The following is an 11,790-nucleotide window of genomic DNA, read 5'->3' as shown; positions in this document are numbered from 1 at the left end:
AGGACCTTCAGGCTCACATCATTATATTTAATTCAAGGCTTCTTGAGTCTGATTGATAATCCAGTGATGTCTGTTTCTGGACACCCTGACTCCTCACTCTGGATTCTCTATGTGGATTTTGAGTGACTGACAACATTGATTGGCAGCTTACCTCTGCCTTGTTCTCAGCACTTTCCAACAGTGTCTCAATAGAGGTAGCAGATGAGAAGCGTTTTCCAACATCTCGACTTCCACCTTTGGACTTCTTGAGGGAATCCAAAGTCTTGAGTTTTGCTGTGTGAAAATACGTACACACACACACACACACACACACACACACACGATGTGAAGTATGAGAAAACCTGTCCCTGAATCTAGGGTAAACTGGGCAGAACACCTAAAAAGACAAAGAAAGGGTCAGAGATGCAGCCCATCTCTGGCCTCTATTTCAAGTCCAAAGATAGGAAACTGATGCTTGGTAGGCTTCTTTTAGTTGTTTCTTCATTGAACAAATACTTATCAGTAAGCTCCTACTGGACTGGAAATTTAATAGAATCAACCTGGATTCTTCCTTTATTCCCCAGCTTAATCAATTCTGTATGAGTTTTTGCCGAATACAAGTTCATAATGTAGACATAACAAAAGTGGCTAAGGGAGAAGACCTCTTTTGACTGATCACCAGTTTGAGAAAGTCTTCATTCAGAAATTGTTTCACTTTATATATAGAAAATATATATTTAAAATTTTCCAATACATATTTTATATGTATGTAAATATTACATTAAATAATCACAATTTTCATATATATATAAATTTATATGGAGAAAAATATAGTGGCAGAGTGCTTTGTCTTGCTAAAATTTAAATTGTTTATTCAAAATTGAAAAAATTAAATAATTTTGAAAATTAAATAAACTTTCAAATTATGTTTTTCAAAAATTTATAGCACCCATATTTCAAGTAATTAAAGACTAAAATTTATTATGACTTTTGGAACACTCTATATTTTTGTATATATTCAGTGAGAAAATTTGTTGTCCTTGCCTATGCATATTTGTCATGAAGGATTACTTTTATTTTTTCAATGAAGTGAATAGGGATAATGGGAGGAATAAAGGAAGGAGCTACAGATATAGAAATTTTGCATAAACTATTATATATATATATATATATATATATAATTTCAAGAAAAAATGTATTTGATTAAGTTCAAAAACAAAAATATTCAAGTGCATTGTAGTCTAAAATAACTTAAATTTCAATTAAAAAAACAAATCTATAAATTTTACAGCACTGTTACAGTTAAATTCAAATTCTGAGAGTAGAAATAGCATCAATATATCCAAATAATTTTACCTAAATTTGCTAAATGCTTAGGCCAGCATGAAATGATATTATATAGAAAACACAGTACAACTTTTAAAGATAGATAAAGTATTATAAACAACTTAATAGTTTCTAGACCACCTACAACAAATGATTTGGGACCAGTTTTACAAAAATAATGAAACAAAGCTTTTAATAAAGAATTATACAAATCTTTTTCACATACATGCATGCTACATATTAAAACTTATGACAAAACCCATTTCACATTTATATATTTAATGTAAAGTCTAGTATTCATTTTATTTGATAGATGTACATTATTTCTTCCTTTAAATCAAGTACTTTTTCTTTAAAATGTCTATGTATTCCCGGGTTGCTCTGGAAACTGGATCCTGCTTAAGATTTGGTCAGCTTGAGGATTCTTCAGTTGATCCTAATGGAGAAGCCCTAAAAGATGTAGATTCAGTTGCAACATTAACTGGGGGAAAAAGATGGAAAAAAAAATTTATATTTTGTGTGTGTGTGTGTGTGTGTGTGTGTGTGTGTGTGTGTGTGTGATGTTTTTTTCCCTAGGTATTCATAATTCATCATGTTAAATTATGGGTGTGAGAATCATAACAATGGTTATAGGTCCAAAAAAAAAAACTTTTTAAAGTTTCTTGATCACTGTAGTTAAATGATTTGTCCATGGTCTCACATGCAATTTGTATCAAAAGGAGGACTTAAACTCAAGCTTTCCTGAAAGTCACATACCATGCAGGTTTGTTTTGAAGCTCAAATCAAAACCAATTCCACATTTCCCAAACCATCTACAAATACCAATTTAACATGCGGTGTCTTAAATTATAGTTTTGTCTAGTAATCAATAGTACTGAAAGAACAATAATTATACAACAATTTAGTTATAAATTTAACAAAAAATAAAAGAAGTAATGAACTAAATGAAAGTGTTATTCACATTTTCTTCAAATAGACAAATAAAATAATGGACATAAGAAAAAATAGAAATCAACTTGTTTGTAAAGAAACTGACCAGTATGAACAAAATTATAATTGTAGCTTATATACTTACTTCTACTCCAGAGGGCAAATAGAAATATTATAAGAATAATTTGATGAGCTGCTCTAAAATCAACCAATATCATAAGAATAATGATGACTGACATTTGTGAGAGTTTTTCATGCATATAAAAATTAATTATAACATCAAACTAAGCATTTTATTTATAAATAATTTGGACATACCTGCCTTGGTTATACTTTCTTCTAATTTCTACTGAAACTGAAATAACATTGAAATAATATTCAGAACAATAAAGTGAATGAGGAATAATGAAGTTAAGATAATACACAGAACTCAAAAAATGTTTTAAACTGTTGCAAACAAAGAAATTAATAATAAATTTAGATACTAGCTTAGATCATTAGTCATTAAATAGAAAATGTATTGGTCTACCAAAATAAGATTATTATCAGATTCATCAGCTTATCAGAATTGATTTATATGCAAAGAAACTTGAATTTTGTTAACATGGTATTCATGTCTCAGATTTTGAATATATTTTTCTTTAAGCAAATTTAGTATAGGATCATCACTACATAGGGTCTTCTAAAGATCATTTCAAAATATAAAATATCCTTAGCACTTAAAGAGACCACTATAATGATTACAAAGCAATTATGTAAGTAGATATGAAATGATTATTTCTTATGAATGCATTATTATACCTACATTCTAAAAGAATGCAGTAACAAATTTAGCCAGTACCAGTATATTATAATAGAGCTATAAGGTAACTTTACAGGGCAGCTAGCTCTAATCTTATTTTACAGATGAGAACACTGAGGTCATGATAAAACAATCAATCCATAATTTATGAATGTCTACTGTGAATCTAGAGTCACCATGTTGGGAACTAGAGAATATAAAAAAAAAAGCCAAACTTAAATGATTCTTATTTGTACAGTATCTAGTACATTGTGAGCTAAGTACTTAATAAATGCTTGTGTCTGACAAGTTCATATTCTAATAGGAAAACAATAAATGCATCTATATTTATCTATCTATAGACAGGTCTCTATCTATCTATGTATTATGCATAATTTAAAGAGACTAAACATAGCAAGTACAGTTATCTCTGCCCCAGTGCAGGGGGTAGGAGGGCAGCACCCCCATGATCTGAAAATTTCTTGTAAAATATCCTTCATAACAGGGAAAAAGTCTGAATTTTTTTCTTTTATGGAGTGCATAGATTATACCTTATTGCAAAATTTAGGTTAAGTAATCATAGGTTCTGTGTCATTGGCTGGCATCCATATATCTTCTATAACTTTTGAAAAATTCCTCCCCCTCACATGCACATTCCCATTTAATTTCTAATACTGACCTGCAAAATATCAAAACTGTGATGGGAAGATTTTGAAGGATAATTGTATTTAACATCAAGATACTAATCCAAGGTTACACAGTAATCAGTGACAGAGACCTAATTTTGATCTGTTTTCAACATCAGGGAATGCTCTTAACTGGTTTAGCTAATTTTTCATATACTTTAGGAATATACTTCCAGATACTTTCAAACCTGGAAGATAAATATTTTGTCATCTCCCAACACATTCGTTCATCTAGACTGACCTACATTTTCAAAGGCATTTGAGCTGCCATGTTTGAGTTTTTAGGAAAGAAGGAACCAATATGTATTGTCCTATATCGAACCATCTTCTGGAATAGTTAAGTAGATGAATCTTACCAGGTCTTACATCAAAAAATAAAAATAGAAGGTGGGGAGACTGTTCCACATTTTTTTAAAAAATTAAAGCTTACATGATCCTGTTTCCAATCTTCAATATATAATATGTCATCAAGTTAGGACAGATCGCACTAAAGAGATGAAGGTATCAAGGTCAAAGGTGGTGTAGTTTGTCACATGCTCTTTGGGTTCTGCTTATCCTTGTGTGTATCCCTACTTCTGAACTCAAAGTCCTATACAGAGAGCTTCATAATGAGAGTTGGTATAAGAACTGGCTGAAGACATTTTTTTTTTTACTTTTTTAGGATTTTGTAAGGCAATGGGGTAAAGTTACTTGCCTAAGACCACAGAGTTAAGTAATTATTAAATGTCTGAGACCACATTTGAACTCAGGTCCTCCTGACTCCAGAGCTGGTGCACTATCTATTGAGCAACCTAGCTGTCTCATAGAGTAGTCTCATTTTAAAGAAGAAACCGGGGGGTGGCTAGGTGGTGTAGTCGATAAAGCATTGGCTCTGGAGTCAGGAGTACCTCGGTTCAAATCCAGTCTCAAACGCTTAATAATTACCTAGCTGTGTGGCCTTGGGCAAGCCACATAACCCCATTTGCCTTGCAAAAACATAAAAAAGAAGAAACTGAGGCAGATAGAGGGTGAGTGACTTCACCAGAATCCCAGCATCAGGGTGCCTATCTGAGGTGAGATTGAACTAGCACCAAGACCAGTATTGTTAGCCTCTCTGCTCCGAGACAGTCAGACATTCTTCCTGCTACATCATACTTTTACCAGGTAAAAATCATCTGGATTTTTTCCAAGGACCAGATTAAATGTTACCTTCTCCAAGCAGCTACCCCTGATCTTTCAGACAAACTTGGCCCTCCCTTTGAACTTTCCTTTCCTAACTCTGTATCCTAATTTGTGTCATATTTTTACCCATTTCATCTTTTCTTGAAGACTTTGAAACTCTTCCCAACATAGAATTTGTACGGTTTCACCTCTGTTCATCTTTCTATCTTCCTCAGTTAATGAACAGTCCAAGGAAGATCTTGTAATGAATACTCCATTTGCTAAACTGAGGTTTAAAATGATTCTAATGTATCCAAAGGGATGTTTAAAAAGTCAATTAACTTTATATATATATATATATATATATATATATATATATACACACAGACACATATATGTGTCTGTGTGTGTGTGTGTGTGTGTGTAATAGGCCGGATTTGAACTCAGGTACTCCTGACCCCAGGCACCATTGCACCACCTAGCTGTCCTTGAAGACATTTTTGATGTTCCCCACATGCAGTTTGTGAAAATTGTTGCAATATTGTGCTGTGGAAAATGGTTCTGCTAGAAATGCCCCAAGTAGCTACTGAATCTATTGAATCTGTTCAGATTACACAAAACCTTCACAAAATGGAAAAATTAAATATCCCTTTGCTAAGCATTTTCAGCTACAAGCTCTAGGATAGTGACCTTGGCCTTTCTGTGGACATGGAGAATGGTGTAAGTCTGAGTTATAGTTAGTAGTGGTAGTAGTGGGTAGTAGAAGTGGTTGAGAGGGCCTTCATAATACCACAGGTAAGAGGAGGATATAGATCTGTCTAACATTGTGGGAAGTCAGGAAGGCTTTCAAAGACAAGAACTGAGGGCTACAAGGGGTCAAAGAGAATTGAGAGCTATAAGGAATCATTTTCTGCATGACAGTTCATGACAATGACTTTTTCCAACCTGTTAACAGAGAAATATTTCTCTGAGCTCTCACTGTGACAAGGAGCTGACTCTGTGGTCTTGAAAGCTTATGCCCATGGAATACACAATCTAGTAGTTTCTATCACAAGTGAAAAGTTTCATGTATTCTGGGGGAAAAAAACTGCTCTTGGGCATCTGGCTTCAGCATACATTTTCTGGCTTACTGTATATTATTTCTTTAAGTTCCAAGAAAATTAGACTACCTGTTGTTCCTTATAAAGATTTTCCATCTCCCGTCTCCAGGAACTTACAATGGCATTCTCCCAAGCTGGAGAGATAATGCCAACTTCCCTGGGTCTTTCAGAATCCTCAATTTCCTTTGAAGGTTCAGTTCAAGTATATACAACCAAATTACTTTGTATGCATTTGTAATCATTTTGTTTTTTCCTCAGATTTATACAGGTTGCTGTGTTTGCTTTGTTTTTATCCCACAATGGAATGTAAGCTCTTTCAGAGTAGGGACTATTTTGTCCTTTTTTTCTCCCTAGATTAAGTACAATGCCTGCTAAAGAGTAGGTGCTTAATAAAATGACAATTCTATCCAAATTAAATTACTTATTCAGTGCCATATTAATCAACTACCAAAAAACTATTTTATAGAGCTAGAAAAAAAGAACAAAAGTTCAAGAATATCAAAGAAATTGATAAAAAATAATACAAAGGGAGGTGGGCCTTAGCTGTACAGATCTAAAACTATATTATAAAGCAATAATCATCAAAACTGCTTGCTAAGAAATAGCATAATAAATCAGTGGAATCAAAAAGGTACAAAAGAAACAGCAGCAAATGACTACAGTAATCTATTGTTTGACAAAGCTAAAGGCATTAGTTTCTGTGATAAATCACTATTCTATAAAAACTGATGGGGAAAACTGGAAAATAGTATAGCAAAAACTAGGCATAGAACCACATCTCATATAAGATTTAGTTATAAGGGTGATACCATAGACCAATTAAGAGATCAAGAAATACTATATCTGTCGGATCGTTGGAAAGGGGAGAAATTTATGTGCATTATAAACTGAAAAATAAATGATTTCTATCATATTAAATTTAAAAGTTTTTGTATAATAAAAACAAAGCAGCGAAGATTAGAAGGAAAACAGAAATCTGGGAAACAATTTTTATGGCTAGTAGTTCTGATAATGTTCTCATTTCAAAAATACAAGGAGAATTGAATCTAATTTATAAGGTTACAAGTCATTCCTGAGTTGAAAAATGGTTAAAGGAAATGAATACGAAGTTTTCAAATGAAGAAATAAGTTATATATAGTCATATGAAAAAATGTTCCAAATCATTATTGATTAAAGAAATGCGAATTAAAACAACTATCACACCTAGAAGATAGACTAAGATGACAAAAAGTGAAAATGATTAATGTCGGAGAGTCAATGTGTAGATTGGCACATGAATGTATTGTTGGTAGAGTTGTGAACTAATCCAGTCTTCTGAAGAGCAATCTGGAACTATGCTCAAAGAGAAATAAAATTGAGCATACTCTTTGATTCAGCAATGCCAAAGTAATTCAAAAAAATTCATAACATGGGACAAGTCCCAAATGTTCAAAAAATATTTATAGCAGCTCTTTTTGTAGTGGCAAAGAATTTGAAATTGGAGAGATGCCCATCATTTGGGAAATGGCTAAATATGTTATGATATATGAATATTTTGGGCTTTATTTTTATATAAGGATCAATGAATGATTGAACTTTAGAAAAGCATGGGAAATTTTACATGAACTGATGCTAAGTTACGGGAGAAAAACCAAGGGAACATTGACCACCTTAATAACAACATTGTGATGTGATCAGTTATGATGCTTGCAGCTCCTCTTAGCAGTTCAGAACTCTAGCACAACCCTGGACAAGGCCATCCACATCCAGAGGAAAAACAAAAAACAAAAGGAAACCCTCACCCCAAACCCCACAGAATCTGAATGGACAATATGTTCACTTTAAAATTTCTCTTATGTTTTTCCTTCCTTTCACATATCACATGGATTTGTTTCTTTTTCCTTCATTTCTCATTCACAAAATGACTAATATGTAAATATGTTAAATACAAAACTGCATGTACAACTTTTATGACCCCTCGGTCAGTCAGGGTGTTAAAAAAAAAGGTGTAACTTTTAAATATGGAGAATGAATGAATGTTGAAAAACAGAAAGAGCCAGTATGGTGGAGTGGAAGCAGGAATTCCCAGAAGCTTTTCCCTAGACCACTCCAAATGCCTTATAATTAAGACTCTAATCAAATACGAGAGTGGTAGAAGACACAGTAAGTCTGAGTACACTTTTTCAGCTCAAAACAACCTGGAAGATTTGTGGGAAGGGTCTGTTCCAATTGGCTTGAAAAGGGCCAGAGTGCAGTTTGGGTCCCAGTGCTGAAACGGATCCTGGGGGGCACCTGGGTCCATGGCAGCAGGGATGGTTTCCAGATCTCTCAACCCAGGGATCACCAAGGACAACATGGAAAATCAGCAAGAAAACTGCCACATTGGGAACTGCAGAGGCGCCCAGCAGCTACTTCCAAAGTACTCAGTCTATAGATCATAAGGGGATCGATCCATGGAGACATCAAGAAGTCACTCTGTTATCCTTGGGACAGGACTCTTTTGCTTTGCCCATACTCAGATCCAGTTTGCAGTCTGGGCCTAATTATGAGGGATTGAATGATGTTGAACTGCTTGTATTCCTACATAGGAAGATGATACAATAAAGTCATATGAACCCTCTCATTTATTAGAGCAATCGGTAGGAGCATATTTAGACAAGACACAGGAGGGAGATGTATATGAAAGTATAATATATTATAAAGATGGAGGTAATGAACGAGAACAAAATGTACTGGAAGAAAGGGAAAAGAGAGGGAGATTGGGCTAAGTTATTTCATGTAAAAGAGCTAAGGAAAAGCTTTTGCAATGGAGTGAAAGGGAGGGAGGTGAGGGTGAATGAGTGAGCCTGCATTATCATTACAAATGTCTTAGAGAAGAAAAATGATATATAATAGGAAATAAAAATCTATCTTACCCTAGAGGAAAATGGAGGGGACAGGGGAGGGTGGGGGAGAGTAGGAATTAGAGGAGAGGGGAAGATCAAGGGAGAGGGTAGTAGATCCAACCCACTTTTGAGGACAGACAGGAAGAAAGGAGATAGAGAGTACAATAAATGGGGAGGAATAGGATGGAGGGAAATACAGCTAGCAATAGCAACTGTGGGACAAATACTGAAGCAACTTCTCTGAAGGACTTATGATGAAGAATGCAATCCATTCCAGAGACAGAGCATCTGAACATCGACTGAAATACCTTTTTTCTCTCACTCTATTTTTCTTGAGATTTCTCTGTTTTGTGGGGAGAGGATTGATTATGTCTACTTTTACATCAAGTTACAGATCTAACATATTTGTTGTCTGGTTTCCCTTGGCAACTTTCATTTCCACATACATTTCAGTGTCTGGTAGAACTGAAGTAGCAAGTATTTGAGCAAGAACACAATTGCTAGAGTTAAATATACTGATTGCAGTAGATGTAGAGGTTGACAGTAAGAAATGATAAGATCAAAAATTCAAAGCAAAAGGAGGAGGGCTGAGTTTCACAGAGTAAATGCTTAGGGCAGAATTTGAAAGGACACTCTCCTATATACCATGCTGACAGAAGAATTACATAGAGTAGGCAGAAAATTTGCAGAATTGTTGACAGTTTTTTTGCCAATTAGGGAAAGATTTTAATATTGGAGCTATTTTTTTTCTATGAAAGACAACACAGCCAGATAAATTTATGCATCTACACAAGTCATTTTCTTCATTGTTTTTTCTATTGTTGACAAAGTAAAATTCATCTCTTTCATCATAATGTTCAATATTAATAACTCACATTTATTAATTTAGCACATAATCATTATATATATATATATATATATATATATAAACATAAATCTTTGGTTTCTATTCAAATGATTTTTATTAGGAAATTTAAAAATATTCTTACCTTTACAATCAACACTAAGTTTTTCAATCAATACCATAATGTTATTATGATTTGAAGAATTTAATCATAATCTTTTATAGAAATGTCAGTTGACTGAGTGAAGTCATCGGTATCATCTGTATCTGTACTTTGTCCTACAAAATGCATAATAGTTTTATAAAATAATAAACACAAAAATAATAACAATGGCCAATTCGATTTTGGCCTTTAAGGTTTTCATAATACTTTGTATACATTATCTCATGACATCCTCGTTGCAGTTTTGTGGAATAACCATTACACATGATTATTTTTCAAATGAGATAATAGACTAAGAGAAGTTATATCACTTGTGTAGGACTATACAGTTAACTAAGATCCCAAGGACAGATTCAAATGCAGATCTTTTTAATTCTACTATGTCACTTTATCATCTAGAAACTGAATTCCTTGATAATCTTATGAAAAGATCATAAAAATCAATCTTTCTTATAGATGATGGCTTCATTTTATTTATGGGGGAAAAGGAAGAAAAATTCAGCAAGTTAGTTTTCGAGCACACACTATAAGCGTATTTCACTAGGTAACTAATTGTAAAAGTATTCATTTTCAGATTAAATACTCCTATATGTTATAATGTAAAAAAGGGTTTCCTATCTGTTCGCTGATACATGCATTTTCAAAATCAATTTATATTTCTGGGGTTTTTAAAATTACCTCATTCATTTCATTCAATGTTTCCTTTGCAGTCCTAAAAGACAAATGATTATTTTTAGTGTGAAATATAAATTACACATAAAAGTTTTCACTGTAATTATTTCATGAATATATATATGATGAGTTGAAAATCATTTGCTTTTTCATGTTTCAAGCCAATTACCTAAAATACAGAATATTTAATCTCAGAAACATAATTTATAATAAATGATCATCTTTTCCTCTTGAAAAGTTTTCAAATGAAACAAGAAAAATTTCTTAGCCTCTTAAACCTGAATTTCTTCCCAGAAATTGAAAAGCAAACTTGAGGCATTACTTTCAAGTCAGCCAAAAATCTTAACATATGATTCAATATCAATGATTTAATTTTTCCAATTGTTATTGACATATGAGTCAAATTTCCTGTTGTTAAGATATTAAATTAAAAATTTTGATTGAATACTGTATAATTGGTATGAGCTGACGCATCAAGAAATATAAAGTTATATCCATTATGTTTGACTACATTTTAAGTTTTCAAAGATATTATATATGGCAACTAATATAATTACACATGTGTGCTAATTAATATATTGTAAGCTTTAAGAGGTCAAGGACTGCCCTATTCATTTTACTATCTTTCTTAGGGCTTGGCATAAGGCACTTCATATTACTTGTTATTGCTTTTTAAACTAGTTTACCAGTACATTATATGAATATATTATGGAAGAAATATGGTGTGACATGGACATTATTCTGACAGGATGAGGAGTCATTTTCCCCTCTAGTGAAAGTACTTATGTTAATGAGACTATCCACAGATCCTCTACCATAAACAATAAAGCGATTTCAATATTGAATATATATGCAACCAATGGGATAGCATCCAAATTCTTAGAGAAGCTGAAAGAACCACAGGGAGACATAGATAGCAAAACTCTACTAGTGGGAGACCTCAACCTCCTGCTCTCAGATCTAGATAAATTGAATCATAAAGTAAGCAAGAAAGAAGTTAAGGAGGTAGATAGATTGTTAGAAAAACTAGATATGGTAGACTTATGGAGGAAATTGAATGGGGATAGAAAGGAATATGCCTTTTTCTCTGCAGTACATGGCACTTATACAAAAATTGACCATGTACTAGGACATAAAAACCCAATGATCAACTACAGAAAGGCAGAAATAGTGAACACATCTTTCTCAGATCACAATGCAATAAAAGTCATATGCAATATTGGGCCAAGGAGATGTAGACCCACAAGCAATTGGAAACAGAATATCTTCATTTAAAAGGATGAGTGGACCAAAAAACAAATTAC

The 11,790-nt window shown here is 33.2% G+C and overlaps 1 long non-coding RNA gene across 1 annotated transcript; it reads right to left on the bottom strand.

Moving 5' to 3' along the window:
• Positions 1-1,449: 1,449 nt before the first annotated feature.
• On the bottom strand, positions 1,450-11,280 carry LOC141504007 (uncharacterized). Its single transcript, XR_012473177.1, has 3 exons — positions 9,797-11,280; positions 2,554-2,590; positions 1,450-1,786 (listed from the first exon to the last, which is right to left on the bottom strand). It is a non-coding gene; the product is annotated as an uncharacterized LOC141504007 (long non-coding RNA).
• Positions 11,281-11,790: the final 510 nt, after the last annotated feature.

Source organism: Macrotis lagotis, unplaced genomic scaffold (genome assembly GCF_037893015.1).
Source record: "Macrotis lagotis isolate mMagLag1 unplaced genomic scaffold, bilby.v1.9.chrom.fasta BILBYCTG019, whole genome shotgun sequence".
Lineage (NCBI taxonomy): Eukaryota > Metazoa > Chordata > Mammalia > Peramelemorphia > Peramelidae > Macrotis > Macrotis lagotis.
This window is presented reverse-complemented; position numbering and strand designations above follow the sequence as displayed.